Here is a 7,752-nt window from a genome sequence, read left to right as displayed (position 1 = left end):
GTTGAAGACGCTCTGTTGTAAGAGAAGCTAGTTTTTCGAAAACGTCTCAATATTTATGTACTGAACTAGGTGTTGTACAATTCTATAATTTTCAGGTACATTTGGCGACGTATGTGGATACTGTCTGACAAATGTGTTGCGAATAAAGTGAGTAGTAAAGAAGTAATGAAGTGAAACATCAAGCCTGATGCTGACACTTTACTGCACGAACAGCGAAAATGTAGAAGTGATAAAAGTCTTTTTCCTTTCATCATTCTGTCAGGGATGTCAGAGGGGAAAAAAAGTTTCGCCAAGTTTCGAAATTATGTGTGAAGTTTGTTGGAAGTCGCCACGTGCTGCCTTTCACAAATGCTCGGTGAATATAGTCTCGATAATTTGCGCGCCATGAAATTATGCTGCCTTAGACGAGTACGCAGTTTGTAACTTTTAACGCCCGACTTATTTCGTAAACCTATGCCTTTAAATGAAGGACGGAAGGAGGATTGCATTTAATGTGCTATCGATGTCGAGGTCATTAGAGACGGAGCAGGAGTTGGCAATGCGTCAGGGAAGGGTAAAAGAAGTCCGCCGTTCCCTTTCAAAGGAATCATCCCAGCATTTGCTTGGAGCGATTCAGGAAAATTACGGAAAACGTATCAGGATGGCCGGATGCGGATTTAAACGTCATCCTCCCGAATGCGAGTCTAGTGTACTAGTTGACAGCTCGTCGTGTAGAAGCTAGCGTTGCTGGTGATGGGATTCCGGGTTCGATTCACGGCTGGGTTGCGTTCTCCGCCCGGGAAGTAGGTGTCTGTGATGCCATCATTTCATCATCATTCGTGAAGGTGGCGAAACTGGACTGTGTAAAGGTTGGGGCTTTGTACAGGCGCTGATAACCGTGCAGTTAAGCGCCCCAAAAACCAAACATCATCATCATCATCATCATCATCATCATCATACCATGTACTAACCACTGCGGCAGCTCGTTCGGTATACATTTAAATGAGCAGATTAAGTCAGCATTTTTAGTATTTACATTGACTTCGTTCTTCATAAATGAAAGCAGGAACTACGACAAGACAAAAGAATTGGGATAACGAATGAGAAATACCTGATTGTGCTTCTGTTTGTAGATGACATGATTCACGTTCACGAAATGACCTCCAAAGATCTATATACCACCTGAACGAAATATGCAATGAATACAACTTTAAAATTTCTAGTAATAAAACGAAAATAAGTGCACTCCGAGGAAAATACTCAGTCATTTTAAAACTAGTTTTGGATAATCCTGCTTTAGAACTGGTCTCTTAATCTTTCACTTAGGCTACGCTGTAAGATCTGATTTTTACTCTGATACTTAAAATAAATTACACAAATTCTAAGCTGTCTGTGACACTATTATCTGAATATTGGGCAATAAAGTACAAAAAGATTGTTCCGAAATTCTATAACGTGGTCCCGGTTCCTGTATTATGCTATGAAAGCGAAAACATGGTTAAAAAAAAAGCAAAAAAAATCACACGGCAGAGATGAGGTTCCTAAGAAATTCGAAGGGCTGCACAACAAGAAATGATTAGGAATGAAGATACTAGAGAAAAATTAAGTATTTTCAACAGAAACTAAAAAATTCAAAAATATCGTGAAGACTGGTGAGAATGCTACGTCCCAGACTTCCCCAAAATATTATGAACTACAAACGGAATGGAAGACGTGATATTGAAAGGCCTCGGACGTGGGAGCAATTTCGTTTGAGAGACTATCCCGCACGGCGACTACTGAAGTACTTATACATTATAGAATTCTTAAGTTATACAAGCAAAATAAGTAAGTTTTAATGTAGTTTACGTTCACGGATGCAAAAAAAAAATTTTTCTTGCTTTTTAAAGTGGGCTATGTTCTTTCTCAGAGTTCAAACTGTCTCCATGCCAAATTTGAACAATATCTGTTAAGCGGTTTGGACTCGAAAACGAAACAGACTGTGTTACAAAGCAGAAAAGCAACTGAGAGAAAGAAGCGGCGTCGGTTTCTGCAGGAGGCGGACATCATTTTGTAGGACAATGTTCGGGCACGCTCGGTTCAAGTCGTGACTGATTTGATCGGTATATGGGGATGGGGAGCGCCGCATCACGCACCACACTCATCTACATCTACATTTATACTCCGCAAGCCACCCAACGGTGTGTGGCGGAGGGCACTTTACGTGCAACTGTCATTACCTCCCTTTCCTGTTCCAGTCGCGTATGTTTCGCGGGAGGAAAGACTGTCTGAAAGCCCCTGTGCTCTCTCTAATCTCTCTAATTTTACATTCGTAATCTCCTCGGGAGGTATAAGTAGGGGGAAGCAATATATTCGATACCTCATCCAGAAACGCACCCTCTCGAAATCTGGCGAGCAAGCTACACCGCGATGAAGAGCGGCTCTCTTGCAGAGTCTGGCACTTGAGTTTGTCAAACATCTCCGTAACGCTATCACGGTTACCAAATAACCCTGTGACGAAACGCGCCGCTCTTCTTTGAATCTTCTCTATCTCCTCCGCAAACCCGATCTGGTACGGATCCCACACCGATGAGCAATACTCAAGTATAGGTCCAACGAGTGTTTTGTAAGCCACCTCCTTTGTTGATGAACTACAGTTTCTAAGGACTCTCCCAATGGATCTCAACCTGGTACGCGCCTTACCAACAGTTAATTTTATATGATCATTCCATTTCAAATCGATCCGCACGCATACTCCGAGATATTTTACAGAAGTAACTGCTACCAGTGTTTGATCCGCTATCATATAATCATACAATAAAGGATCCTTCTTTGTATGTATTCGCAATACATTACATTTGTATATGTTAAGGGTCAGTTTCCACTCCCTGCACCAAGGGCCTATTCGCTGCAGATCTTCCGGCATTTCGCTACAATTTTCTAATGCTGCAACTTCTGTGTATGCTACAGAATCATCCGCGAAAAACCGCATGGAATTACGACACTATCTACTACCTCATTTATATATATATTGTGAAAAGTAATGGTCCCATAACACTCCCCTGTGGCACGCCAGATATTATTTTAACGTCTGTAGACGTCTCTCCAGTGATAACAACATGCTGTGTTCTGTTTGTTAAAACTCTTCAATCCAGCCACAGAGCTGGTCTGATATTCCGTGGGCTCTTACCTTATTTATCAGGCGACAGTGCGGAACTGTATCGAACGCCTTCCGGAAGTCGAGAAAAATAGCATATACCTGGGAGCCTGTATCTAATATTTTCTGGGTCTCATGAACAAATAAAGTGAGTTGGGTCTCACACGATGGATGTTTCCGGAATCCGTGTTGATTCCTACAGAGTAGATTCTGGGTTTCCAAAAACTACATGATACTCGAGCAAAAAACATGTTCTAAAATTCTACAACAGATCGACGTCAGAGATATAGGTCTATAGTTTTGCGCATCTGCTCTACGACCCTTCTTGAAGACTCGGACTACCTGTGCTCTTTTCCAATCATTTGGAGCCTTCCGTTCCCCTAGAGACTGGCGGTACACGGCTGTTAGAAGGGAGGGCAAGTTCTTTCTCGTACTGTGTAGAATCGAATTGGTACCCCCGTCAGGTCCAGTGGACTTTCCTCTGTTGAGTGATTCCAGTTGCTTTTCCACTCCTTGGACACTTATTTCGATGTCAGCCATTTTCTCGTTTGTGCTAGGATTTAGAGAAGGAACTGCAGTGCGGTCTTCCTCTATGAAACATCTTTGGAAAAAGGTGTTTAGTATTTCAGCTTTACGCCTGTCATCCTCTGTTTCAATGCCATCATCACCCCGGAGTGTCTGGACATGCTGTTTCCAACCACTTACTGATTTAACGTGAGACCAGAACTTTCTAGGATATTCTGTCAAGTCGGTACATAGAATTTTACTTTCGAATTCACTGAACGCTTCACGCATAGCCCTCCTTACGCTAACTTTGACATCGTTTAGCTTCTGTTTGTCTGAGAGGTTTTGGCTGCGTTTATACTTGGAGTGAAGCTGTCTTTGCTTTCGCAGTAGTTTCCTAACTTTGTTGTTGAACCACGGTGGGTTTATCCCGTCCCTCACAGTTTTACTCTACACGTACCTGTCTAAAACGCATTTTACGATTGCCTTGAACTTTTTCCATAAATACGCAACATTGTCAGTGTCAGAACAGAAATTTTCGTTTTGATCTGTTAGGTAGACTGAAATCTGCCTTCTATTACTCTTGCTAAACACGTAAACCTTCCTCCCTCTTTTTATATTCCTATTAACTTCCATATTCAGGGATGTTGCAACAGCCTTATGATCACTGATTCCCTGTTCTGCACATACAGAGTCGAAAAGTTCGGGTCTGTTTGTTATCAGTAGGTCCAAGATGTTATCTCCACGAGTCGGTTCTCTGTTTAATTGCTCGATGTAATTTTCGGATAGCGCACTCAGTATAATGTCACTCGATGCTCTGTCCCTACGACCCATCCTAAACATCTGAGTGTCCCAGTCTATATCTGGTAAATTGAAATCTCTACCTAAGACTATAACTTGCTGAGAAAATTGATGTGAAATGTATTCCAAATTTTCTCTCAGTTGTTCTGCCACTAATGCTGCTGGATCGGGAGGTCGGTAAAAGGAGCCAATTATTAACCTAGCTCGGCTGTTGCGTGTAACCTCCACCCATAATAATTCACAGGAACTATCCACTTCTAATTCACTACAGGATAAACTTCTACTAACAGCGACTAACTCTCCACCACCGGTTGCATGCAATCTATCCTTTCTACCTGTCTGTACCTTTGTAAAAATTTCGCAGAATTTCTCTCTGGTTTCAGCCAGCTTTCTGTACCTATAACGATTTCAGCTTCGGTACTTTCTATCAGCGCTTGAAGTTCCGGTACTTTACCAACGCAGCTTCGACAGTTTACCATTACAATACCGATTGCTGCTTGGTCCCCTCATGTCCTGCTTTGCCCCGAACTCGTTGAGGCTGCCGCCCTTTTTGTACTTGCCCAATGCCATCTAACCTAAAAAACCGCCCAGCCCACGCCACACAACCCCTGCTACCCGTGTAGCCGCTTGTTGCGTGTAGTTGACTCCTGACCTATCCAGCGGAACCCGAAACCCCACCACCCTATGGCTCAAGTCGAGGAATCTGCAGCCCACACGGTCGCAGAACAATCTCAGCCTCTGATTCAGACCCTTTACTCAGCTCTTTACCAAAGGTCAGCAGTCAGTCCTATCGACGATGCTGCAGATGGTGAGCTCTGCTTTCATCCGGCTAGCGAGACTGGCAGTTTTCATCAAATCAGATAGCCAGGGAGGGTTTCCTCCGATCCATAGCGACACACATCATTGGTGCCGACATGAGCGACCACCTGCAAATGGGTGCAACCTGTACCCTTCATGGCATCCGGAAGGACCCTTTCCACATCTGGAATGACCCACCCCGGTATGCACACGGATTGCACATTGGTTTTCTTCGCCTCTCTTGCTGCCATATCCTTAAGGGGCCCCATTACGCGCCTGACGTTGGAGCTCCCAACTACCAGTAAGACCACCCTCTGCGACTGCTCGGATCTTGCAGACTGAGGGGCAACCCCTGGAACAGGACAAGCAGCCACGTCAGGCCGAAGATCAGTATCAGCCAGAGACAACCCCGGACTTGCGCCCTTCTGAGCTCAGCTTGATTCCTGACGTAGCGTTCTCGCTTTCCGCGTCTGGGTTCCGGGGTTCGATTCACGGCGGGGTCAGGGATTTTGTCTGCCTCGTGATGGCTGGGTGTTGTGTGATGTCCTTAGGTTAGTTAGGTTTAAGTAGTTCTAAGTTCTAGGGGACTGATGACGATAGATGTTAAAACCCATAGTGCTCAGAGCCATTTGAACCATTCGTCGAACTTTGGGGTATTCGGTTCGGAGCTGTTATGGAGATACGTCAGACAATAGACCGCTCCATTCGCACTACCTATACAACTGCCGTAGTTAGGGGTATCTTGCTCTTTCGACATCACTGGCGATGGCTTATATACATGAGCTGTTCAAAAAATATCCGACCTTTTTTAATTGTTGAAATCAACAATGGTATCAGGGCGCGCATGCGCTCATGTTTTCAGGCATATTTAGCACACATACCTGATTTTCTCCACTACTTTGGAACGCTTGCAAGTGGTACACGTTGGATTTAGTATTCTGAGCAAAATGACGTCTTTACATCACATTTGGCTCCAAGCTTGGCAATTCTCAAGTTGAAACCATCGTGTGTTTGTGGACAAAGTAATGGGTACTGCAGGGCTAAAGGAGTGGTACAACCATTTCAAAGGTAGCCGCTAATCAATGAAGACAGAAGCCAGTTAAGGTACGCCCGCAATATCCGCAAATCAGGTCGTTACTGATCCCGCAATATTGCTGGTGAAGCAGAATGGACGAATCACTATCAGAGAAGTTGCAGTCTAATCTAAAAGCCGTAAAGTCAACTAAATAACTAGGTGTTACAATAACTAACGTCCGCCCGCGGTAGCTGAGTGGTCAGCACGACAGACTGTCAATCCTAAAAGACAGGGTTAGGTTCCCGGCTGGGTCGGAGATTTTCTCCGCTCAGGGACTGGGTGTTGTGTTGTACTAATCATCATTTCATCCCCATCGACGCGCAAGTCGCCGAAGTGGCGTCAAATCGAAAGACTTGCACCAGGCGAACGGGCTACCCGATGGGAGGCCCTCGTCACACGCCATTATTATTATACAATAACGAACAACTTAAATTGGAAAGAACACATAGAAAATGTTGCGGTTAAGGCTAACCAAAGACTGCGTTTTATTGGCACGACACTTATAAAACGTAACAGACCTACAAAGGAGACTGCCTACACTACGCTTCTCCGTCCTCTTTTAGAATACTGCTGGAAGATGTGGGATCCTTACAAGATAGGACTTATGGAGTAGATCGAAAAAGTCCAAAGAAAGGCAGCACGTTTTCTATTATCGCGAAATATGAGAGAGTGTGTCACACAAATGATACTGGATTTGGGCTGGACATCATTAAAAGAAAAGCGTTTTTCGTTGCGACAGTATCTTCTCACGAAATTCCAATCACCAACTTTTTCCTCCGAATGCGAAAATATTTTGTTGACACCGACCTACGTAGGTAGAAACGACCACAACGATAAAATAAGGGAAGTCAGAGCTCGTATGGAAAGACACAGGTGATCATTCTTTCCGGGTGCTATGCGAGATTGGAATAATAGAGACTTGTGAAGGTGGTTCGATGAACAATCTGCCATGCACTTAAATGTGACTTGCAGAGTATCCATGTAGATGCAAGTATAGGTGGTCACATTTTTACTATCCCCTGTATGTGCATATCGCTTCACACGACCTTTGTTACCTCAATGTCGATATCGGCATCATTTTCGAAATATGTGAGCTTACTTATATTATCTGTAATGTTAATATACAACAGGAACAATAAGGCTCCCAACACACTTCCCTCTGGCACAAGTGGTTACTTTTACACGTATAGATGAACTCTCCATTTAGGATGAGATGATGTGTCCCCCCTACAAAAATATTTTATTGGCCGTACTTTATACGATGCAGGCAAATGGTCAACTACAATTGTTGTTTACTGTGCGGTAACCTCTAGCGTATCAGAAGCGGTGTAGGAAAATGTTTTCAAATGAGTATACGCACTCGTATTTCGGCAGGTGCACAGTTTTGCCATTTCAATTTTTGCACGTTTTTACAGATACCTTTTCGAAAATTTCCAGCAAAACAAATCGAAATCTTTAT

This window comes from Schistocerca gregaria, unplaced genomic scaffold (assembly GCF_023897955.1).
Source record: "Schistocerca gregaria isolate iqSchGreg1 unplaced genomic scaffold, iqSchGreg1.2 ptg000526l, whole genome shotgun sequence".
NCBI classification, from domain to species: Eukaryota; Metazoa; Arthropoda; class Insecta; order Orthoptera; family Acrididae; genus Schistocerca; species Schistocerca gregaria.
This window is presented reverse-complemented; position numbering follows the sequence as displayed.